Raw genomic sequence first — 25866 nt, 5'->3', positions numbered from 1 at the left:
TGTTTAATAATCCAGGTGGTTAAGCAATGGTGCAGCTGTTACATACATTTCAGGAAGGAGAAGCCAGGAGGCTGATGGAGGTGATATAGCTGCTTTTCTTGGAGTAGCTACAAACTACACACGGTCCCTACTTCAGCAGTACCTGGGCAGTGCCAAGTGTCACCACTCTGGAACAAGGCTCCTTGTATCAGGCTTCTCCTGCCAGGTGAAAGCAAGAAATTGACATTTCTACATAGCAGTATAGTACTGCAACTCACTCCTTGCGGTTACCAAGATTCTGGACAGACTCTGGGCGTATCTCACAGCCAGGCACCACAGTCTTCCTGGGAATTTTGCTTTGCTGTGCCACTGATGAGAGGCAAAGTATTCTCCTATTACAGGAGGAACAGAAGAGCTACTCTAAGCAGAGAGCAGGAAAAAGATGGATGAGTTTTTAAAGCTTCTCCTGCATTTCAGTTTGGGTTGTTTAAAGCTGAACTGCTTTAAATTGAATTAATGAATACTATATATTGTATACACATACTGTAAAATAGACAACTGAGTAGCAGCCTGCACAAACTCCTAAGCACTGAAATTAATCTGTCATCTTGCAAGGTCACTATCAACAGAGCAGCTCCAGAAAAATAATAGGTGATGGAAAGACAGGAGTAAATAAACCAATGGCTAAACATTGCTTTCTAGGAAACTGTATTTTGGTTTAGATTATATTCTGCTATGCAAGATATCTTTGCAGTAGGGAGCAAGATCATGCATAATATTGCACTAACCACGTAACAGCAAATAAACAAGAGATTTGGCAGAGTAGATAGAAAGAAATTTGCTAAAACTTCTTCTTCATGAACAAATAATGAAGCCATAGAAATACTTCCACATACCACATTCCTTTGAGTGCATCTTCATTCTAAAAATATTCTGGTTTACTGTTTAGCCATCAGCTGAAATGAATATTCCCTAATCCTTTCCATAAAATTAAAAGGGAAATGCAATTTGTAGAATCCCAGCAGCGCTTCTGAAACATGCTGTGCTGACACACACATTTCAAACACACATTAGGAGATTTTTGACCTTCTGCTCTTTCAAATCAGTCATAGTAAAGATATAGGTCATTTTGCAATAGGAGGTCTCCCTGTAAAACAGTTTGCATAAAGCATTAAGCATGTCTTCCAGGAGAATTGCCTTTTATTTCTGAATATGAGTTACAGGACTGCTTTAGACCAAGATAAAAATCACAAAAATGAAATTTTAAAGATCTATAGAAAAGAGCTGTTAAATCCTGTATTGCAGAATTACTTCAGAACTACAAATATCTTGTCTATCAAAATTCACCCAACACCACTCCTGCACCAAACAATTTATAGTCCAATTTACAACAGGAACATATAAGTTCATTTAACAAACCATTAGAGGTAGAAAAATAGCTGAATAAACCCAGTGTACTTAAGACATAGAAATCCCATGCACTTTAGACATAGAATCACTGAGATCTCATGGTAGAGTCCTTTTTGTTCAAAGATGCTTCGGTTAGCTACCCTCAATCTGATAGGGAATTAAACCAGTGCGATATTTGATGTAATGATGTAAATATTGTGAATTACAACCCTGACTTAGAAATTCAGGAGACTGACATTGTGAAATGACTGGTAAGACTTTCTTCAATGCATGAAAGCATTATCAGGACAAAAAAAAGTCTCTCTCGCAACAATACACTGCTCTCTGTACATGCAACTCATTTTGGTGCGGGTGATAAACACCAAGTGCAACTGTGCCATAAGCATCAGAACAAAGCTGAACCTCTTGGGAGCAGCTCCTACTACTCATATGGCAAACCTGAATATTTGTCCACCCTAAACTGTAAAAGCCCAACCTTTGCAAAGCAGGCTGCTCTGTCACCATCCGCCGGAGCGGCTCCAGCCCTACCTGCACTGCAAGAAGCTACTGGCTGTGACTTCAAATTTGGTCTTTGTGGCTTCCTTGTACACACTGCTCCACTGGTAAACAGAGTATTTCATGTTCTTAAGATATCTATCAGGCATTGTTTTAAGTGGTAATTTAAATTAAGAAATCAAATCTACCAATACTGTAAGAAGAAACAGTGCAGGAAACACATGGGAACTTACTTTCTCTAAATCTAAAACTTTCTTTCATCCATTTACACTGCCTGCATGTATCATTAAAAACACAGGAGCACACCAAGTGTATCAGTCATTTCCACAGCATGAAGACAAAAAAGTTATTTCTTTCTCTGAGCACACTCTCTCTTTGTTCCCTTTTAAATATTTTGACAAAACACATAGTTCCTACAGTAAACATGTCCCAGATGGGAGGAGGACTAGACTAGAATATCAGACAAGGACAGATAATGACAAGGACTAGAACAGCGGAAGTACCAAAGGAAATACTTATGACAACATTTCTGCCCAGACTTGGAACCACCATCTGCTCACCAAAAAGTGAGTATTCATCACTGACTGGTCAAACCTTGCAAGCGTATGTTTCATTCACCTCCCCAGGACTTTTGCCTGGATTGAGTTCTATCTGCAGCATGTAAAGAGAAATAGTGCTGTAGAGAGGTTAAATTAAACCCTTAAAACTGCATGATTCACAATTCGAGTGGAAAAGATAAATGATTATTAAAAGTGCATTTTTATACATGTCACCTTCCTGTTTCCTGATTCACTCTCAGTAATCGAGGATTAGATGCTCAGTGTAACAGAAGTTTCCCTAAATTCATTCACTGTTCAAAGCTGTAGTCAAGTTTTTTTCAATATGCTACTTTATTCTGATTACATATGAAAAAAACTGCATTGTAGTTTTAGGATTTTGCTTCTGCACTTTAAAAATAGCTGTCTTATTATCATAGTATTTTCTTGTTCTCTTAATGCTGCATTTTGCACACCACAAAACAGACCAGCAGCAATCTGAACCCAGTCCCCACAGAAGCAAAAATAACACGACTGTTAGCAGCCAATGCAAAAGATCCTCATTTCTTCCAAAATCACATTAAAAAAAAAAGCCTAATTTTCTCATTGAAAGGTTAACTTCTCTGAGGATCTTTTTCCCAGGAGCCTCACCCATCCAGTCCTCCTCCAGCAACACTACTGAAAGACTCATCCTCTCCCTTTCTTCTCCACCCTTCCAAACAAGTGAAAAACCAACCCCCAAAAACCAACCCCAGCCACTTTGGAGAGCAGTTGGTTGTGCCTCAATGTGTGAGAACACTTGCAGATCTTGTCTTCTGCCTTGCTGCAGTTTTGATTTTATTCTGTTTCATTGGATCATTTTATCTTCAGGCACTGCAAACATCTGTGGCTTAAAGCCAAGCGTGAGTTTGGGTACTGCCCACTGAATTTCCTCCATTTCACAGTTAGCTGATCACCATTCACCAACCCAGAGCTCCTGCCTTGGTTTTTCCTTACTGTATTTTTAATGTTCTTTCCAAATAAATCCAAATGACAGTCTCCTGATCAAGTTTTATGGATTTTCATTTAAATAGATAGGTGGAGGAGGTATATAAACTAGCATTTTCCCATCCATTTTATGTAAAGTCATATCTAAGATGATGCATGCACCACCAAAATAGCTGTTCAAAATGAATCATTCATACCAGTTTCCAACTTCTTGTAAGAGATAAGCATTGAGCCACCATTGCAGAAACTTTGAAAACCTCTTATAATAAGAGAGTGTTTTGTAGGCCAATGCAACGTGGGAATGAAAAATAAGGGGGGAAAAACCTAAATTATGTTTTTTTTTTAATTTGGGAGTATGGAAATTACCTATGTTTTACTCAAATCTGACTACAGAAAACTAACAAATACCTTGTCACACACACAGCTTATGAAAACAATGAAAGACCATCACAAGGCCCAAGACTTCTACAGCAAAATCAGAGGATTAAAATGAGACTCTAGATGGAAAACAACCAAAGCTTTTCGCAAGTTTTAAATCTTACTATACCTTGGATGGTGATAAACTACACTGGTGTATGTATGAACAGGCACACAAACACCCACATGCATTCATATGCATGAACCCTGTGTTTTAAAGTTTATTTTCTGCTCTCAAGATTCAAAAAGCTTATGATGATTTGATGATTTTGGGGATTTTCTGTTTCTGCCACTTTTCCTTTCCCTGCAGACTGCAATATGATGACTTTTTCAGGTTTGAAGCTGTCCTTTTCTCCTCCTTTCTCCTTTTCTTTTTTACTTTTTCTTTTTACTGGTATGTATTGTAACAGGAATAATTCAAATTCCATGAAGACAAGACAGAAAATTCTCTGGTCCTTAATAACCTCTTGTTAACTACTGCAATCTCCTCCACTTTAGCCTTTTCAAATCCTAATTTTCTTTCCCTGGATTCTGTTCTAAAATACACAACCAATTGTGCTGGCTCTTTACTTCGATTGCATCAGGTGGGTTTTGTCTTTCTTCTTTTCTTTCTTTCACAACCACCTCTGAGGAGTCAGGCCTGTCGGGTCCTTGCCTGAGCTGTTATCTGGAGCTATGCCTGCCTTTGCTCTGCAAGGACCTTGCTGACCACCCATTTCCCAGATTTTTCAAGAACCAAGAGCTATAGCCTTATCCATTCACCTCCCTCACCTGCAAAATACACCAACCAACCTCTGCCAAACCTCTCTCCAAGACTGAAGGCTTCTCTGATAAGCACAAATGATCCACTCCTGAGCATTATCAACTCTGGTTCAGATGCAATTTCTGTCCCAGCAAGTCCCTCATGTACAGGAACAAGAAGTTCCATCATTATTAAAGCTCTTTCCATAAAGAAAGGATCTGCTACTAGCCCTTGTCAGATCCTGATTTTCAGGAATGCTGCTTCCTGGGATTTGGAAAAAAGCTGATGAGAAAACTAAGTTTCAGCACCACCCTTAATCTCACCATATTGCAAAGTATGCACTTTATTTTCATCTCCTCCACAACGCATAGACAGGTAGAAATGCACATACTCGTTGAAGGAAAGGGAGGAGAAAGAAAAGGGTTTAACTGTTGAAAGTTACATCTATGCCCACTGGGCACAGATTTCATTCCAATTTCAGCACAGTTTCTCAAGCAACACTGACAGAGACATTTACAGTGGTGAATCATGCTACTCAAGCAAGACTGCACCATTTCCCTGGGGACCTGTGGGACGATGGAAAGAGGAAGAATTCCTCAGCAGTGATGTTTGGGGAGGGGACAGGAGGAAAGAAGAAGAAAACACAACAAAACATAGGAAGCAAACACATACGTACAAAAGGGAGAACTCGGCTCCAGCTCGTGAGAGCAGGGCCAGCATCCCAGAAGGTGACAAGAAGTGGCGCAGGAGGGACCCAGCAAGGTCTCTCTTATGACTGTTTCAGCAGTATCATGGACCATTTCATAAACAGGTTTCTCCTGCCTAATACAAGCAGTTTATAAAAACTAATGTGTTCTCATCTCCCTTCAAATTGTGATTTATGTCCCAGGGGCTAAGATAGAAAGTAAAGATAAAAATATCAATAAAGATGATAGAAAATTATTCTTTGCGCTTCCTTAGGCACAACTAGTCAGCAGTTGTTTCTCCAGCAGCCTCACTGGCAGCTATCAGATGAATTACTGTTGCCAGACAGCAGCAGTTTTACCTACAATACCATTTCGTCTCTGGTACGTAGCTCACACCAGCTGCTGCAACAGAATTCAGCAGAGAGAAACAAAACCATTCCTTCTCTTTCCTCCTACAGTTTTTAGGCTCTGCATCTGTAGTTGTCAAGTCCCTCTTTCGATGCTGGAAATCCAGTACAATTTATGTTTGCCTGCACATACACTCCTACTTCTTTCTGACACACTCTAACCTTGCTCCAGATGATGCTGACGGAGAAAAGAAACTACCTACTACAGACAAGGTATTGGACAGCTCTTCCTGTGATAAAAGGTTAGGGTTTTTTAAATTGAGTATGGAAAAAGTCCATTTAATGGACAACATCAAGATACGCATTTCCATTTCTAAAGCCAGTAGTTGGCATAATTTGTGTGTGTATATATATATATATATATATATTCCGATTTGTGCAAAAGGATTCACAGTACATCATTCCATGTGGTAAACCTCTGCTTACATCCTCATTTTTTAAGTGGTCTTTAAAAGTACAATAGCTTCTGGAATAGAGATGTGAAGTTGCTGCAAATGACACTGAGAAGATGTTCACCACATTTAGAATAAAGCTGTGATTTCCTCTGTATCCCAGCCCAGTTCAGAGAAGTCCCTCTGAACTGAGCCTTGGTGCTTTCAGTGCTCTTTCACTTTAAGGGAAGGGAAGGGAAAAAAGCCATCACCACCACAAACCCAAAGCAGAACAAACCCTACGAAACCCAGTCTTCCATCACACTCCCTTGTGCTAAATTTAGTACCAGTCCAGTACTGGGACCAGGCACTGGTACTAAGGGATTTGGGCCAATATAAACTAGAAGCAGCAATTTTCATATCTATCAGATGATTAAGTTTTGCAGGACAAGCAAATGATATGTAAAAATTCCATGGAAGCTAATCTAAAACAAAACTTGAGGAAGCAGCAAAAAGCTCATAATGAAGAAATATATTCTACCACAGGTGGCAGGAAATTGTAGCTACTGATAACAAATGTTATGGGGCTCTGGCAAAGAAAGAAAATTAGCATAAGCATGAAGGCAAAGTAGTGATAGCACCAAAAAAAAAAAAAAAAAAGCCTTAGAGCACTCTCCAAAAATCTATCATGAGAATCAAAGGAAAAGTAGTAAGTAATGCATTTGCATTTTCTGTAAGACCTTGCATTTCAACATATTCTTAAGTATTTTGTGAGTGTAAGTAGCTGGCTGCAGACCATGTGTTTCTTGCATACATAAAAAGCAAAGCATCACTTCACTCAGTGCTGAAGCACTGACATCTGCAGAGAGAGATTACTGAGGAACCCAAAACAAGACCTAAGAATAAGTCACTCAGTCCATCCAAATAGGCAGTGTGAATGACTGAGAATCCAGAAAATTCAAACCATGGGTCTCAGAATACTACAGGGACAAGTAAGGACCAAAGACATAAGGAGCCCAAGGCCAAGCTGAGGCACAACATGGTCAGGGTGACAAGAGGAGCAGGGTGAAGCGGGGGGGTGTCACACCTTGCATCAGTCTGACTCTTCTCCAGTTCCGCTGGCTTTTCTGAAAGACTCTGTCTTAGGGAAGAAATGTAGGAAGTGAGATGGATTACACCACTCTGCAAAAGCTGGGAAGTCCCAAATGCCCATTTGAGAACGGTGTTAATACTTCTGACTCAGATGAATTCTCCCAGGGAAAAATGGATGGGATACAGAAGATGACTGTATCATCAAACTGACAGCAAACAGAATTTACCTACTTTGTTCAGCCAAGAGTACAGTATTCAGTGAAGTCAATGGAACTCCAACATGGATAACAGCAGGCAAAAAAGACTTCAAATTTAAAGCAGCTAAACAAGACCCACAAACAAAACAAAATACACATTTTAGTAATAACAAGGTAAAAAAAAAGAAACCAACACTGGTATTTTGTCTAAAAAGAGCTAAGCCTGATCTCAGCAAGGAGCTACACCAGCAGGCCAAACTGAAAAGAGGGGAGAAGAGCATCAAAGTGTATCTTCCTCAGTAAAAATCCTCCTTAGTAACTTAGAAAAGTCATGAGAACGACAAAACAAAACCGTGAAGGACTTCATACAGGAATGAACATCTTTAGGAGAGGACAAGAGCTGCAGTTACCTTAGTGAAGAAATAGTCCTCGTGTGCTCCTGGCCTCCCCAGACAAAATCCCCGGGTCAAAGCACTGCTCCTCCTGTCTCGTGTCAGGATCTAACCCCATTATGTGCATGCAACCTCCTGCTGCTTCAGAGGCACACTGAACAACAGTGAACTTTGGGTACACAGTTGGACTCTGAGCCCACTGCATGTGCCTCGAGCAGTGTTTAAGAGGCTCAACACAGAGTGTTCCCTACAAAGGTTTGTTTGGGGTTTTACGGGTGTTCTATTTTTACAAGCATTCTCCATTGTGTGACTGTGCCTGGCAGTTTGCCTTCTACGAAGGAAACTAACAGCGCTGGGTATTACATTAAGGAACAGAGAAGATGATGGTATTTTGACCTCTTCCTATTTCTCTGAAAAAAAGAAAAAGTACAAAAACCTCGGGGAGGCTTTTCTTTTTTTCTTAAATAGCTGAATGACTAAGTCCCTCTCTAGTAAGTCAGTCAGCTGTTCAGCCTCTTGCAGACATGTCTTGTCAGACAAATGTCTGACAACTAGATTACAGACTACTTGTTTTAAGAGTTTTTGAAAAACAAAGCTTGAATCTCTAGTATTTTGAAAGACAAGCACAGTAGTTGGTCTGCACAGCTTATAGCACCTATTCAAACCTTCATTAAAGCAACAGTGCCAACCTACTGCAGCCAAAGACTGATGTCACTATGAGGCAATGCTCAACTCGATGTTATAGTTGCCCACACAGTCATGATGAATATGGTTTTATTCTGCTCTATATCAAAAAAATACAGGCACTAAGTAGAACATTTTGACAGAAGTTAGATTAGATTTAGTTTAAAAAGTCTATCAAACATTTACATGTAGGAGAACTACACACTTATCACCCTGGTGGAAATTCATCTGGAAAGTGTTAGTGACAAAAGAGAACAAATCTCTGAATAATTTCTATCCGCATAAGCATTACTGAATATTTTGAATGTATTAAAGCTGATCAAGTGCCATTTTGCATCACATAATGCTTTTTAGAAATTTCAGAACACAACAGTTACTTTAAGGTTTTTACCATACAGTATAAAAGTAAACAAATATTCTAAACCATGTTCATACAGTCCTCTTCATAGCAGCTGTGCAGAACTGAAAGCTCTACGCTACGGAAAGCTGCCTTAATTGCAGAAACTTGCCCAGACATCTTGCAATCATAAAAATCAAAAGTGATCTTATACTTCACTGTACTAAACTCTGTTAAGAATAAATACTGATCAATTTTTCTTTGTTGGTTCTACTACTTCATAAGCCCCAAACTTAACTTAGTAGGCAGTGAGTGCTATTACCACTTTTCCTATAGTAGTCTGAATATTGTACCTCATTTTCTCTTCTTGGTTAAGAAACCTTCAACAAGAGAGGCACTAAATGAAAATACAGAGTACACATTTATCATATTGCCACTTGCAAATCACTAGAACCACGTATTATTTGACAGAAAATCCACAATAAAAACCAGCTTTTTCCTTGTACTTAAAAAAAAAAAACCATGGAATTCTCACACATTCAGAGCAAGTTGAGCAACTTCATTTTAACATGGTTAAAAAGTTCAGCCAATATGAGCTACCTGACTGCTAGTACAGTTACAACCAAAATGCTTTAAGTAAGTTGGTGCTGCTCCATACCTGACAGTGCACTCCTCCTGCACTCACGTTACAGCGCCTGCCCTGGATTTCAGCAATGTCCCTTACACAGCCATCATCAGTGCTACCCAGAACACACATTTGTCACATTCACCACCCCCACCCTTCATACAACACAAGGTAAAGAGAAAGCAGATTGGTCTTTCATACCAAGGGAAGCTCTCCTTAAATGATGTGAAACCATATGTAGCATTGTAATGTATGAAAGAGGAAGAAATCTCTTAATAGTCACACACAGTAAAGCAAATAGAGAACTTCTTGGCTGGTGTCACTAAGCCAAAAAACAAGATGATATTTACCAATAAGAGTTGAATTCCTCAGGAATTTTCTATTTTTGACAAGTTCCATTAAGTTACAACAGTAGATTATTCATTTTGGGGAGAAAAAGAAAAAACTTACAGTGCTGTTGTCTTGTGAAAACGAATGAGTGCTTCATAAACAGGGTTCCAAGTCATAGAACCAGCTGGGTCTTTTTGTGTTGGATAATCAATCTCGATTTCAAAACTGGAAGAAAGAAAAGCGATAATTAGACTTGACAAACTCCAGAGAATTAAGCAAATTAACAGAACAAACAAGGATTGATCTAAAGGATACCCCACAAAAGAAACAGATCCAAGAGCAAACATCCAGTGTCATAAATAGTTACAGACATTTTGCAGTAAAATAATGTGATTAAAAAGTTCTAACTCTGTGACCAAAGATCTGTATTAATAGCTCAGAACTATGAGCTTCATTCCCAACCAGCTCTTGCTTTTGGCCATTTGTCAGTGCTGTAGCCCTCTGGCCTCTCGTGGATGTAAATAAATGGTATTTTTAATGCACACAGCCCTTTGGAGACTTTCAAATGGCTGCAATTCCCATCATCTTTAAAAATAGCTAGCACCCTGAAGAAAATAAGTCTAAACCTTCAGCATTTCGGGCTGCTCTAGAACAGCCACTCGACATTATTAATATTCAGTACTAACAGGACAAATACAGAACATTAACCACAAGGGCTGGTGTGTGTGTGTGTGTGTATGTATCTGGGTGCGAGAGGAAAGGTGGCAGACAGCAGAGATTCCCCTAGTGTTCATTGCATGGCATAAGAACCTGGAAGTGAGTAACTGAGTGGTCTTAAGGTCACCATATGATGTCATCATGAATAAATGACATTGTGACTTATTTCATAATAGATACTCAAGGAGGTGCACTAAAATCACAGGCAGCAGTTCTGCCAGAAAGAAAGGTCCTGATGAGGATTCCCATGTGCAAACACATCAACGCTATACCATTAAGAAAGATAAGAAGAAATAGTAAAATTGTCGTATGTTTGTATTAAAAGGGAACATGGTGCTCCAGTGTGATGCCATTTTTGACCCAACTCAGAATTTTACTCAGTTACTCGTGTTAAACAGTAGCATATGGCACAGCCAGAGGCGATGTTCTTGGTAGAGAAAACATCCACTTCTGACTTCTAAATCCTAGCTAATGATCAGTCCATCATACCCCTCAGTAAAACACGCTTGGATCCATCTCGCAAAAACTGGCTTGTTTAATGCTGTTTGAACACTATGTGAAAACATCTTGTATTATAGATGAGGGCTTCCCACAGATGCTAGTAAGACCACATCTGCTTCACCCTAGGTTAGCACAAAGGAGCAAGCTTCCCCCAGACCCCTGCTACTAGGTTTTGAAAGTGCCACATTCCTGCTCATCAGTGACTTCACTCAGTCTCCACCTTGTGCCTGAATCAAAGTTTACACTATCTGAATCCATTTAAATTCTGTATTGCTTGGCTGTGTAGTACTTGTCTTAGGGATAACAACAGCCTAGAAGTGTTCTTACCATAAATTCAGTTTGCATTATTTTACCTGGGAATTCCAAGCTATGGACACCAGTCCTTTTATACTGTATCTGAAATTTACTTTGTGCCATGACTCAGTGTTCCAGAACCATATGAATACTTCTCTTCCCTCATGTCTTTAGAAATCAGTGTGGGGAGGGAAACAGGCACATTCAATGCAAAGACATGCACAACCTTGTCCTGTACCTAACATGGGATACTGACAGAATGGAGGAAAACCACACTGACTTGCACACTAAAACCCAACAACCTACTTTATAATCCAGTCTTAAATTCAGCTCTTCAGATCTTGCCTACCAAATTCAATGACTCTCAGAAGAGGTTTCTAACCATGGTTTTATTGCCAGAGTATACCACCAGGTGGCAAGATTGTGAAATAAAGACATTTCAAAATCATTCCTATAACCCACTCAGGGCTGCTTCAAGGTCCCTTCGCTGGGCCATGGTAATTGTTTTGTGAGGACTTAGGCAAGTACTTAAAATGTCCCTGCAAAACTATCTGTAAAATAAAGTATTGTAACAGCTTTTCATGGCTCTTCATGTAAGTCAATTTACAGTTGCGATAGTTAAATACTACACATAATCTCCAGTAGCTGAAACACGAAAGCTGTGCCCATCAGCTGTACTTCTCAAAAGAGCTTGGTTGTCCCACCATCTCCCCTTTGCTTCCTCTTCCTACAATACCCATTTTACCCTTTCTGAAAGAGTCTCGTGTCTGACATGACTGCAGGGAATTATGTATTTAACATGGACTACAACTCAACAAAGGTGGCTAATAAAATTATTCTGCAAAGAGAGAGAAAAGACTTTACTCAAGGTATGCTTACAATACATCAGGTCTTTTTCTTTTTTTCTCCATGATATTTTAATTCCTCATGTTATACCCTAATTATCTGTAAACCAAGACAAAGGACAGTGCTTCTAAGACAGACCATACAAGCAGTAAATGTGTGCTACAGACAGATGAGCTTGGCTCAGTGGGCTGCATTCTATACAGAATATGTTTCTTTACAATGTCATTTGAATTCAAACTTTAGGAAAGATAGAAGCCTTCAGTAACCACTCCGAAATCTGTCACTGTAATGCCTCACCCCTAGATCACAAAGGACACAATGTAAGCCTGCAGTCCAGCATTATGTATTCTATATGCATCTATATTCCCACAGATACATACAGGTAAATCAAAGGACATGAAGTATTAGTGAGGCTTTACCCTCCTGGTAACAAAGCAGATAAACAAGTTGCACAGCTGAACAAACTGATGAACAATTCTAGCGGAACCTGAAACAGACCACCTGAAAACCGTGATTCTAGGAATAGTTTAGGGACATTTTCCTCCCATTTGTAGTGTGGCACCTGCTTAACAACATACAGCTACACTTCACAACTGTTTAAAATATTGTCCTTATCCCTTGAGCTGGAAGAAATTAGGTAGGTGTAAAATAATCAGGATGTCAAGCGCATTAAATGTCAAGCATAGGTAAGAACCAAAATTGGAATCTCTCGAAGATGCTAGTGCTCCCACAGTTGGGTAGAAAGTGTTAACTTAGTAACTACCACCATTTTGGAGTTGTATTTTGATACAAAAGACAACTTTTTTTGCTTTAATGGCACCTACTAGCTTGAAAGCTGATTTGCCATTAGAAAGTAGATGTTATCAAAGTTATCAAGAAAGCTTCCTGCCCCAAAAGAGATTTTTATTTGGGACTCTTCAATTCAAATACTTCAGAGTACTGAAATTAAATAATATTAAGCATATTGAATAATAATAATAAAGAACAAAGAATAAAAAATAAAATACAAACCCAAACAACCCCCACCCACCCACACTTTGCAGGAGAAAAAGGAAGGGATGAGCCCGTGTTACTCAGGAGGGCACAAAAAAATTAAACTGCTAAATAAACAGCCGAGTTATAAAATTTTCTTCACCCACTGAAACAAAGTAGCTTGCTTATTCAATTTTTAATTGCAGAATTCAATCACTATCAGAATTAAAAGCGAGCACTCTTTCCCCAGTGAGTATACACTAACTGAATATTTTAAAGGAAAGACAGCTAAAATCTAAATTAGATTGGAGGCTCTTTCAAGAAGGAATTTTCTTTTGACTAAGTTCATACTGTACTAGCAAAGCATAGTCTCAAATCCAGAAACCTAAGCTGTGGTTAACTAAAATTAAAGCACTGAAAAAATACATAACAGAACACAATGCACATCATGCTGTGATTACATAGTAACGCCTACTACTAGTTGTAACAATACACAAATGTATTTTTTGTCTATAATGAGCTTCTCCTTTATTATCTGTGTTTCCTTCCACATCACCTATTTAATTTTCTAGTCAAACTGCATGGCAAAAGTAGCCTTACAGGACATTCAGTGCTTAGGAATGGCTCTACTTAGAAGGCTTCAACTGAGAAATTCCCTAAAAAAAGCCTGTGGCATTGAACAGGCCATGACCCTTTCCCAGAGAGTTTTACATAGCAAGAATGCATCACAAAATACTGAGGCATTTAGACACTCATGTGGAAGTGATTCAGACTCTTGAACAGAAGCAGAATGGAAACTTCCCTCATCTCTGGTCATTCCAAGTCTACTCATCTGCTTTCCTTCCAACCATTGGGTGCTTCTCTGGGAAGAGCAAGAACAGAATCAACTGACTGACAAATGGACCAAGAGAAATGGGACTAAGGTCACCAAATCATTTTGCCTCAGCCATATCAAGCTGTCAGCCAGCAGTAATAACGAAACTGATGTGATCTGAAGTAATCAAGCATCAAGGTTAGAACACCTCCATATAATTGTGTCCTAGCCGCACACCTAGTAGAAGTCAATAGATTTGAAACATGTTTTCCTTTAAAGTTACAGAAAACATCTAGTAGGTCATACCTCCACCAGCATGGGTAACATGGATTTTTCCAGGTTTTATGATTTTTAGATTATAAGAGAAAAGTCTCAAACTCACAAACCTACACAATTCTACAATCAATTTACAGAATTAGTCCAACGTGCATTTACTGCCCCGGATTAAGCAACGAAGGCTCTGTTGGCTGTTGAGTACTTTCTAACATGCCATCTCCTTCTAATCCATAGTGCTAAGATTATCATGCCAACTTAAATCTATACCTCAATACAATGCTCACAAGAAAGTACTAAGTATACAAGTATTAATAACTGGAGGGAAAATGACATTAAATGATTTTATGGCTTTTTTCTTTGCCTAATGAAACAGTAAGAAAACGCATAAACCCAAAAATTACCCATGCAGAATGAGCCAGTGCCATATAGCTGAGCACTTATTCTTGAGGTCTTCATCAAAATAACATCTTATCCTAGAGAGTACTGTGAACTCATCCCAGACTCAGACAATTGAGTTTGTGTTCGTATTAAAAAAATAAATATATATAACCCTCTTCAACGTTCAAGAACACTTTCTAAAGCACTTACTCTATAAAAATCAACCTTACTGAGAGAGTACATACACCCGATTTATTTCAGGAAACCAAATAAAAAGAACATAAGTGCCACCAGTCCTTTATTAGGAGTAACAGAACTTCTCATGGACTGACCTTGCTGTTCAAAATCCTGGACAATAAAACCTGACAGTTAAGAACATGCAAAACGCTCCATCTGGGCAGAAACTTGGTTAAAAAATAGCAATCAGAAGGAAGTATTGCATGTAAAAGCAGGATGAAAAAGAAATAGGAGGAGGAGGATTTGGGAGATGAAAACTCAAACAGTATTTTAGGTATCAGAGCATAAAATGCAAAAGATTAAACCCAGCAAATTGAAGATATTTTGAAGCTTGCAGCTTCATTTTGGCTTCAGTAATGATTTTATAAGCACACGTTTGTGTGTAACATGCCACTAGCAAGCTGCGTATAAAGCGAGGTGCTGCACACAAGCAGTGACTTGCCATGTAATAGGCAAAAGGAAAGGTTCTTCCCAGGCACATAGGCTATGGCAGCAGAGCAGGGTAGGGTGCTGTTCCTTTCCAGTTTTTTAAGATGACAGAAGCTATCTGGGTAATACAGACCAGTAATCCTGGCACCTCTGCCAGGAAAATTCAAAAAGAATTATTAAATCTACACCTTTCATTAAGGAGAAGAGTTGCTTTTCCTTTGCTGTAAAGGGAAGTCATGCCTCACAAACCTGCTGCATGCATGTGCATGAGGGAGAGTCGCCGGACCTATGTACGTTGGTATTATCAAAACCCAATGGATATTCGTAGGCTTCAAAAACTCCTTCCACAAAGAGAGTCATATGCAAATGAAGCCACTACAAGATAATCTAGAAAGCCTTTGCTTTTAAGAAAAATCTGATTAAAAGATGGGGTCAGGAGCAGGAGTAAGTGTTTGGTTCTCCTGCTGGCAGCAGGTCACCAGCAGAGCCCTTTGGGAAGTCTCTGCATGTTCCCATGTTAACCAGAAAAAGGAGCAGGCAGCAACATGGCAAAGCCAAGTGAAGATGCAAAGGTATTCATGGCAAAATATTGAGGGGAACGTGCGAAAAGACCTTTCAAGGCTCCAACTGGATATTAAAGTGCCAGATGAAATTCAACACACGCATAAAAAGCAGCCCTACCACTATGGCTCCAATGGGTGATCTCCAAACTACCCGTTTCCACACAAAAGTGATGTTCTGGGATGACTGTGGAAGTTGGCCTTTCCTGGGAAAGCATCCCTTCCATTTCATATGCAAAATCTCAGGGCATGACCACACATAGCAGAAAACAGTCGCATATGTACCCTCACACAGCAGTCACCACTTGATGGTGAAGTAATATTTTAGCTGACAGCTAAACAATCCCCAAAGCTAAATCTCCAGAAGGATTGGGGACCCTGAGCATCAGCAAATATTGCTTACAAAGCAGATCCTCCATGGAAAGATGATTTACAGGATAAACAATATGCAGTGTCATGTTGGAAGGTCACAAAGATTACTTTAAACCTGTTAGAATTCACAATTTTAACACTTCAAAAAGTACCACCCTCCCTGGTTTACTGCAGGAAAAAGGTGCGAGTTTTGCAACCTTGCCAAAGACCAAGGAATGAAATCAAAATAAGATTTAGATCTATCAAGTTCCCCAGAAGAAGCTCCACAAGGAAGAGCTCCTATGTACTGATTTATATAATTTATCAACTGATGGAGTTTTGGCTCTAGTGGTTTATATAACATCAGCAAAGTCCCTCAGTGTAACGACAGCCATGTACTCAATTAGGGACCACACTCTCATTCACCTTTGTTTGGAATCACATCCAAGACATTTAAAATTGTAACTTCAGTTATGGCATTAAAAAACCCCGTTCTATACTCTCTCATCAGAGAGGTTTCTAAGGATGCTGTTAATAACTATTGCAACATACAAAAAATGGCAGAAAAGCAAAAGTGTGACAAATATTTCCCATTAACGTGTGCACACGGTCTCATTTAAAACAAATTTTCTTGCAAGAAACATGTTTATATAATACTCTTAAGTTGTTACATTATCAAACTGACTCTAAGTTTATAATGGGGTCATTTTGATTTAGGTACTGGAAAAAATTAAGTTGGAAGAAACAATATTCAAATATATATGGAATTAACAGAGGTAAAATCCTGGAGGAAAACTCCCTTAATACATTTAAAATGAGGAAAAGAAGCAAAGATGAAAGAAACAAAGCTTTGTTTCTGGGCTCCTAATGAACACCAAAAGCCCAAGCGCAGAGCAGGGAGCTGGGATCCAGCCATCAGCTCATACCACAATGTGTAAGACAGATTCATCATGTGCTGCACTGCACAAATTAACTGTCTTTGCGATGAGTAGGAGGGTCACCTGTTGGCCTTCACTTACTGTACCACAGGCATTTCCAAGGAGCACCTTGGCCTTTCTCCCAGTCCATCATAGAATTAGAGAATGGTTTGGGTTGGAAAGGACCTTAAGATCATCCAGTTCCAACCCCCTGCCATGGGTAGGGATGCCTCACACTAAACCATGTCGCCCAAGCTCTGTTCAACATGGCCTTGAGCACTGGATGAAGCATCTATCACTTCCTTGGGCAACCTGCTCTAGCGCCTCACCACTCTCACAGTAAAGAGCTTTGTTCTTATATCTAACCTGAACTTCCTCTGTTTTAAATTTAAACCCACCACCCCTTATCCTATCCCTACAGCCCCTGATGAAGATGTACAAACGTAATCACCTCCACTTGCATAACAAACTTAACACAGGATTAGAAAAACCCACCAAATCAATCAATAAAACACCACACCAAAAACTCCAACAGCTATTAGATGTAAGAATGGGAACTTCACTTATACAAACTTTCAACCTGAAGAGATTTGAAGGAGCCCATCCTGCATCAGGGACCACATGCCCAGAAGGCACTGCTTGATCAGCTGGGCTGTTATTAATCTTACCAAGGCACTATTTGAGCAGCCAGCTGCAACATTACTTTTAAGCAACATCACTTTTAATCCTGCTTCACGCTTGGATGAAATAAATAATTTGAATAGAGAATTCTGTTGTAAATGGCAATTTTTTTTCTTGGCATTTCCTTGCTTTTGGAATCTGGATTAACCTTCATGCTCAGTGTGACTGAAGTGGAACCGATACATGATAATGCCATAAATACTGCAGGAATTTTATGCAAGAAGATTAATAAGAAATACATGCACAAAGAAATTATCCAAACTATGCACGATTAACATTACCCATGGTATGCCAAGGACAGAGAGAAAAGGGATATCAAATCACACTTCTAATTCCCAAATAAAGGCCTGTTACAAGCTTCTGACCTAGGGAAAGCCAGAAGCTGCTTCCCATGGGTGGACAAACCCATGACAGAGTGCACAAGACTAGCCCTATCTTTCCTCTGACAGTAGCAGCAGCTTATGACTCCTCCTGAATCCTCAGCTGCCCTGTAGTATGGCATTTCAAAGGTGTATTTGGCTCATGGAAAAACATCTCAGGAGCTCACAGGACTTAAAGACACTTGCTTCAACAGGTAAAGGGTGAAACTGAAACTATGTACATATGGTGCTGTTTAATGCCCTGTGCTGCTAACCCTACCTTGTACTGTTGTGGTTCTGGAACTTATAGCAACCAAGGAAAGAGCAGTTGGGAAAACAAGATAATGACTCAATAGAAAAAGTTCTTGCAGCTGGGAATGGGAGCCAGCACAATGACACACCTACACTCTTCAGGCTAGAGTGACACTAGTCTTTGTCAAGCGAGCATCTTGCATATTTAAAGGAAGGTAAAAGAGAGAAAACACTTAAGGAGAAAAGCAGATACATGAACCCTCACAGCAAGCATTCAGTGGTGGAAGGAAGACAAGGACTTTCAGCACTGTCTTCTACCACAGGTAAATGTGACTGTAAGAATGACCCAGCCATGTGCGCTTGGGGCTCAGAATCCCGTCATGTCCTGGGCTGCACCCCCAGAGCGTGAGTGGCAGGTCAAGGGAGGGGATTCTCCTCCTCTGCTGTGCTACGGGGAGACCCCCCTGCAGTCCTGATCCAGCTCTGGGGCAGCAACACAAGAGGGAAGTGGAGCTGTCAGAGCAAGGCCAGAGGAGGCCACAGAGATGCTGCAACAGCTGGAGAGGGACTTTTTACAAGGGCAGGCAGGGACACGACATGGGGGAATGGCTTTAAACTGACAGAGGGGAGACCGAGATGAGCTCTTAGGAACAAACTCTTCACTGTGAAAATAATTTTTTGAACTGTTTCTAATTATTTGTTGCATTTTTTTTTAATTATTCTAATATATGTACAGCTTCTGACTAACCCTATTTGCTTCACAATGTAAGAAGTTGTTACATTTTTGCTTTTGATCTCTGAAAATAAGGAGAAGTATTCACAGGATCCCAGACTGGTTTGTGTTGGAAGAGACCTTAAAGCTTCTCTATTTCCAACCCCTGCCACAGGCAGGGACCCCTTCCAGTAGAGCAGGTTGCTCCAAGCCCCTGCGTCCAACCTGGCCTTGAACACTGCCAGGGATGGGGCAGCCACAGCTCCTCTGGGCACCCTGTGCCAGCTCCTCAGCACCCTCACAGGGAAGAGCTTCTGCCTAAGAGCTCATCCCAGTCTCCCCTCTGTCAGGTTAAAGTTTCTTAGTCTCCTGCTTCTTTACAGCCATCACCATCTGCTCTCTAGCAGGCAACTTGCAAACTTGTTTTTCCTTCAGACTACTACTCAAAGACACCAATAAAACAAAAGCTACTCAGATGCAGTAGCTAGATGATGCAGATTGCTAGATACTGGCCTACATAAAGCTCATCACCTTGGCTTGGATATTATAATCAATAATAATTTAGATATTGCATGCAAAATGACAGTCTATTCCCCACTCGGAATTATTAAGCTTTGGAATAGGCTTCCTAAGCCAAAATGAATCAGTCAGAAATAGCAGTTTTATTTCTTTCCAACTAATTCAAACTAGCTCACGGGGAAAAAAAGGCAAATTTTATTCGCCTCTGAAACACAAAAGACTGTTCCGTATTTCTAGTGCTTAAAGTACGCAAGTAATAATACTGCCCAAATGTCTCTTCCTTTAAAATTAGCACCTAGAATTAAAAAAGCAGCTTCCATATCCTGCAGGATTTCCTTATGCGCTTATGTCCTCAAGGGTTTGCTATAAATGGGGCAAAGAAACCTAATACTGGAGCAAATGAAAAAAGAACCATCTTGACCTTGTTCCTGAAGGAAAAAGATTAAAAGCAGCAGCATCCAAACACTGCCCATAAAACACGAAGCTCAGTTTGGTGACTGCTGTAGCTCAGAGCTCCCATAGCCCAGATGCACCCACTCGGTGCAGAATTAGGCAAAGCAGATCTCACAGCCCTTACTATTTTTGCATTGACAGTGTGAATGACTGGTGTGTTGGCAGCACTTCACAAAGCCTCAACAGCCACAATGCAGCTCCCCCAAGCCATGCCCCCCCAGGCAGTACAAGCATGGCTACGAGGCTTCTGAGCTCCCGACACAAGGCACAGAGAAGCGCTGTGCACAGCAGGTCTGCGTTTGCAGGGCGCAGATGTGAAGATAACCAACCTAACTATCACATTAAGTTTACTTCAAGCTGGCACACAAAACATCCACTCGCTATAGCAACACAAGCTGCAAACACTGCCATTTCCCACCCGACACTCCCTTCACCTCCAGCTTCCTGGGAATTGCAGCTACTTGGCCAGCTTTCTGGGCACTGTGATTACCCTGCTCACCATTCCACTACAGCTGAAGGATAAGGTGAAGATGATCCACCAGCTCAGGATGGCACAAACTGTGCCTACCTGCTTTCTTAAAGCTTTACTTCACTGCGACACAGCAGGTATGTATCAAGTATCTCACAGGCAACTCCAAAAGCAGTTCAAGGTCTCGTTCCTAATTCTTTAAGCAGCCCCATTTCCTTACAGAGTAAGTTTTGACACTGAGCTGTCAGACCTACATTTCTCTGGAATGGATATATACCCAGGAAGAAAAAATGGGAACTCTGTGAATGAAGTCTTCTCTGGTGACAGTACAGACACAAGGCAGCCATTTGGCTGGCAGACAAAGCTGAAATGAAGCCATCTCTGGGAAACCCCATTCCTGAGCAAGATCATCACAACACCAAGAGTGGCTCTGGAGCCCAACATTTTATATTCACTAGCAGCCTCTTTCCATCATCTTTTATTGCCCCAAATTCTATACTGAAATCAAAGTTCTGACCCAGAAAAGACTGATTTCACGTAACAGTGACAGCTAGCAATGGCAGCAGCTCTTTGTAAATGACAGATAAGCACTACACTAAAAATCCTCCTTTGGAAATGACTGATGGCTATAGCTACAGTCCAAGGTATTACACATATTTTGTGAGTACCACCGAAGGGTAGGTAACTCAGAAAGACAGGACAAATACCTAAAAGGATGATTAGACAATCACGTTACTCCCCAATTTTCAACGGCATGAGAATTCCTGAAGTACATACTATGTATTATTCATTTCTAACACAAATGCTTCAAGAAAACAGGTCCAGTAAAAACTCATTGCTCTTAGTCAATTAAAGCAGTTAAACATTCTGGTACTCTGTGCCACTGCAGTCCACAAGCAACCAAGGATTGAGATTTGTGGGCAGAGCTGTGTGGAAAAGGCACAGACCTCACTGCTGGCACTCCACTTGGCCAAAGGCACAGCTAATACCTTGTACTATCAATTCTGAACGCCTGTAGCCACGAGTCAGCCTCAGTCCTAAGCCTAGGATTACATCTTGAAACACTCATATTACTATTCAGAAGAGTGTCTTCAAATCCCTGTTAAACTAATTTAATGCAAGAATTATTTTTTAATATGCTCCTAATTTTTCAACATCAAGGTCCTGGAGCAGGAATTAAAACCAACCTACAAATATATCTGAAAAACAGAATGAATTGACATAGCCACCTAATTGCACAATGAGAGGAACAACCTTTCTGGAGATAAAGCAGTGCTTAGTTTGTTTATCAGAAAATTCAGCAACTAACCAAACATCTGAAAATGCAAAAATGTGTTGGGAATGATATGAAAAAAAATAATAAAATCTTAATTGAAAAATAATGGCTTGTCTGGATTTTGTTTTCTTTGCATCTTTTCAAAGAAAAAATAGAGAGCTCTGCAGTCATCTTGAATCTAAATATAATTGCAATACATGGTGCTAGCTAATTCCCATTGGAGAGATGACATATCAGTAGCAACCAGACCCTGATGTGGATTAGGATAAGAGGGAAGACAGAGGAGGAAGAACATAGAGCTCTGTTCTACCTAGTGCTTTTCATGCACACTGTATATTGAGACAACCAAACAACACAGTGAATTTGGTGAATAATGAATGCCAAAATGAGCAGAAAATTCAGAGGCAGTAAGCAAGGGAGAAAAGCTCCAAGCTGACACTTCCCAGCAGAGAGGCTGGGCCAGATGGCAGGAACTCTTTTGGCCAGACACCTGCCCAGGCAGGAGCCGCAGTTTGGAAAGGAAAGGGAGCAGAAGGAAGGAAAGGAACAAAGGGAAAAAACAATCATCAAAAACGGGATTTGTAGCCTGCAGGACTCCTAAATCAGAATGTTCTAAGTAAGAGAGGGGTACAAAATAAAACAGAAACTCACTATGATCAGTTAGGAAAATTAAACCAACTGCCACTCCAGATTATGGACACAGAAATTCCTTCTGGCTGCTGAATGGATTTCCTGGCTTTCTAGAAATATAGTTCAACTGACTGCTTTTTAATTAGCAAATCCTACATGTGCTTTAGGCAACATAAAGCATCTTGCCATCTAATTGTAGTCTTCAGCTGTACTTTGCCCCCATCAACCTCCCTGACAGTACTGGGAAGAAAGGAAAAGCCTTTCTCCATATATTCAGGTTTTTTCTTTGTTTGCCTTAAGGTTTAATGTATATTTGAGCTGTCAAAAGTGATTTCCCTGCTCACGGAGCAAGTATTCTCAACAATTACTTTCTAATTTACTACTATTAGTGAATGATTACACAGGCACAGGTAGCAGTAACGCAGGTAGGTCAAAGTGCATTGAAGATTCCTTTCTGGGTAGGAAGTTTTATTAAATATAAAAATAAAGTTTATGGAAGTGGAGCACAGGGCTGCTGTGAGTTGGCTTTGGGACATAGGTGACAAAGGTGGAACTAAATTAGGAAAGGATAATAAAGGACAAGAAGAACCTCACATGACCCCAAACCTATGTTACGTGAAATAATACCACTTTCAGAAGAGGATTGCTTGAAACAGTATATCAAAATATACCTTAAAGACCTGAAATTGGACTATTTCTTATGTCCTGATGTCTGCTAAGGCCAAATAATTTGTACACTATTGCAATGGGCTTCATGAGAGAAACAAACACAAAGTAAGAAAATGGAAAATGACTGCAGAATGGATGTAAGGTAGTTTTTGTATATATAGGGCTGTCATCTGAAAGGAACATGCACCTGATATGCCATTACAAAAAGAAACCCATGGCTAAGCTGAGAATCAGAAACAGGCATGTAACCCAAGCACCTGGTGGCAGGGACATTCATCAAAGAAAGGGTAAAGCCTTAAGCTGTGCAGCTCCTGTTGGAATGGCTGTTCTACTGCTGAGAAGCTCTGCTGGTTCGCATACTGATAGTGGTATCAACATTTACAGAAGCCAGTAGTTGGTACAGTGCTGTGGTTTAGATTTGGACTGAGAATAAAGTTGATGTTTGAGTTGTTGCTCAGCAGAGCTGACCCTAACCAAGGACTTCTCAGTGTCTCAGGCTCTGCCAGTGAGGAGGGGCACAAGGAGGCAGAAGGGAGCAGAGCTAGGACACTGACCTGAACAGGCAAGAGGGGTATTCCAGATCACAAAGCACCGGGATCAATATGGACACTGGGGGATGGCCGGGGGAAGCGATCGCTGCATGGGGATGTGCTGGGGAGATATTGTGCACGCATCACTTCACATTCTTTAGTTTTATTCCTCTCCCTTTTTTTCTTTTCAGTACAATTATGATCACAGTTTATTTCAATTATTAAGCTGTTCTTATCTCAACCCATGGGATTTTACCTTTGCCCTGATTCTCCTCCCCATCCCATGGGGGCAGTGGGGGAGCGAGCGAGCAGCTGCCTGGGACTTAGTTGTCAGCTGGCGTTGAACTATGACATGGGGAAACTGAACTAGAGGCTTAGGGTGTACTTTTAAAAACCAAATGAAGCATAGCCACCTTTTCATTGCAGAATTAAACACCACTAGCTTTCAGTAGGACTTAGGAACCTAATTGCTGGATATCTGAAGGTTTTCAGGCCCAAATAAGCACTGATTACAATTTCAATGAATTCCCAAATTTCTTATTCTAACCCCCAGGTACAAGCAGAGGGATTTACCATCTCAGCTGAACTATGTTACTCTCTTTGGCCCATCACAGGGTCTCAACTGCACAGAAACCCTACACCTACATTTTAATCTATTAAAAAAAAAATGTTTGTGTATGTGAAAGTTAATCAAGAGGTACTTAAAAAATGTCTAAAGCTTCTTTGAAATTACCACAAAATGCCAGCAGTTGTTGTAAGTGAACTGCTAAACAGAGGTAAAATTCACTAAAAAGGTTGAATATAAAACTCAGGAATACTTCATTAAACACCATGACAAAACAATAGACTGGAACATGGAAAAAAGGATCAGGACAGTTTAAGCAAGTGAAGATTGAACAACATAAAAGACAAACATCAGCTTGTCAAGCAACAGACTTACCACACATTGGAATACCCCAGCAAACTCACAAAGACCATTACAGCACACAATATAGAAAATGCATGGGATGTCAAAAGATGCCAACATGCAGAAATCAGGGGGTTGTTCAGTGGGTGAAGCAGAAATGCAGTCAATGCCCTTCTGTCACTAAAATAAAGTGTGAACCAAGCAAACAAAAATCTCACAGCAGCTCCCTAAGAATGACTGGAACCATGCTCAATACACAGGTACTGCCTCTGCATCAGGAACACAACTGCAAAAACACACTCCTGTTTCTTTAAGTAAAGAAAAAATAATGAATCCATAAATAACAGTCTAAAGTTTGTTGCTTTTTTTTTTCATTAAAACATGTCACAACATTAAACTATTTTAAATAAAAAAAAAAATCAAATCAGGTTTGTTAAAAGAAGTACTAAATATCTGTGTGAAAGGAATGAAGAATAACAAGGCTTCTCATTTTTTCCTTACTATTGAAAAGCATTAAGTGGACACTACAAAAACAAGAAGTTGTTTGGTAGACAAGAATAATGTTAGACTCTTTAAAGAAATCAAAACTTGCACAGAAAATAAGCCTTTGCAATTAAAGGCCGGTGTGTTCTCTAGGCACCATGTATAAGATAATAGGAAATCTGGAAAAATAAAAGATATATGAGATTGCAAGACAAAATCCAAGTTTTCAACATAACTGATTTCCGGTATGGTTAGGGAAGCTACAGACCTTCCATGGCTCCTGCTTCTTAGGATATGAAGCACTCCATACTGCTGCAACAGCAACAATAGTTCAGATAAATGAAGTAAAACGAAGTTAACAGATCAGGCAGAGAAGAATGCCAGTAATGACAGGCAGTTGAGAAGAAGCTATTCCTAGGGAAATATAAATTATGAATGTAGAATGGTTATACAACTAAAAGCTGGAAGAAATCAAGAGCCAGGCTCTGTGACTAGCTGAACTAATGAAGCCTTGCTTGCTCCTCTGCTCTGTAATAATACATAAAATCAAAATGAGCTTTCTTCCCAAATTAGTGACATTTCACAAGAGCCTATTCCCAAGCAGCTTTTTGGTATTCAACAGGAATAATGAGCCTTTTCTTAGGTCTTTTTTACCCTCCACCCGGTCATCTGTTTTCACTTCTGGCAGGAACTCAGTGTCTTTCTGTCTGTACCTGCCTGCCAAATAGGCTAAAACCAGCCCAAGGAGTCAAGACTTATGGAAGTGCAGGGAAAGGGAGTATAAATGCAAAGACACACCAAGAGATTTGATCAGCATGTTTCCGAGGGTCACAACTGCCAAATCTTGCAGCTCCTCCTCAGTCGTTTCGTCTTCTCCCTTTGCATTTCCCCACTCCTATCCCCGTTCATAAGCACAGACTAAGTCAGGAAAGGAATCTAGGTTTCGT

General features: G+C 40.1%; 1 protein-coding gene across 2 annotated transcripts in view; it reads right to left on the bottom strand.

The window, feature by feature from the left end:
- The window catches only part of ATP2B2 (ATPase plasma membrane Ca2+ transporting 2), a 309277-nt gene that overhangs the window by 263201 nt on the left and 20210 nt on the right, over positions 1-25866 (bottom strand). Inside the window, exon 2 of one of the 2 annotated variants that reach the window (XM_062620069.1) lies at positions 9808-9912. The gene's annotated coding sequence lies outside the window, so the exon portion shown is untranslated. Of the gene's footprint in view, positions 1-9807; positions 9924-25866 lie in introns of those variants that run through there. The other variant, XM_062620078.1, reaches the window with a different exon arrangement.

Source organism: Pezoporus occidentalis, unplaced genomic scaffold (assembly GCF_034315485.1).
Source record: "Pezoporus occidentalis ecotype Australia unplaced genomic scaffold, CSIRO_AGI_Poc_V1 ctg106, whole genome shotgun sequence".
Taxonomy (NCBI): Eukaryota; Metazoa; Chordata; class Aves; order Psittaciformes; family Psittacidae; genus Pezoporus; species Pezoporus occidentalis.
Note: the sequence above shows the minus strand (reverse complement) of the source record. Positions and strands in the feature narration are given on the sequence as shown.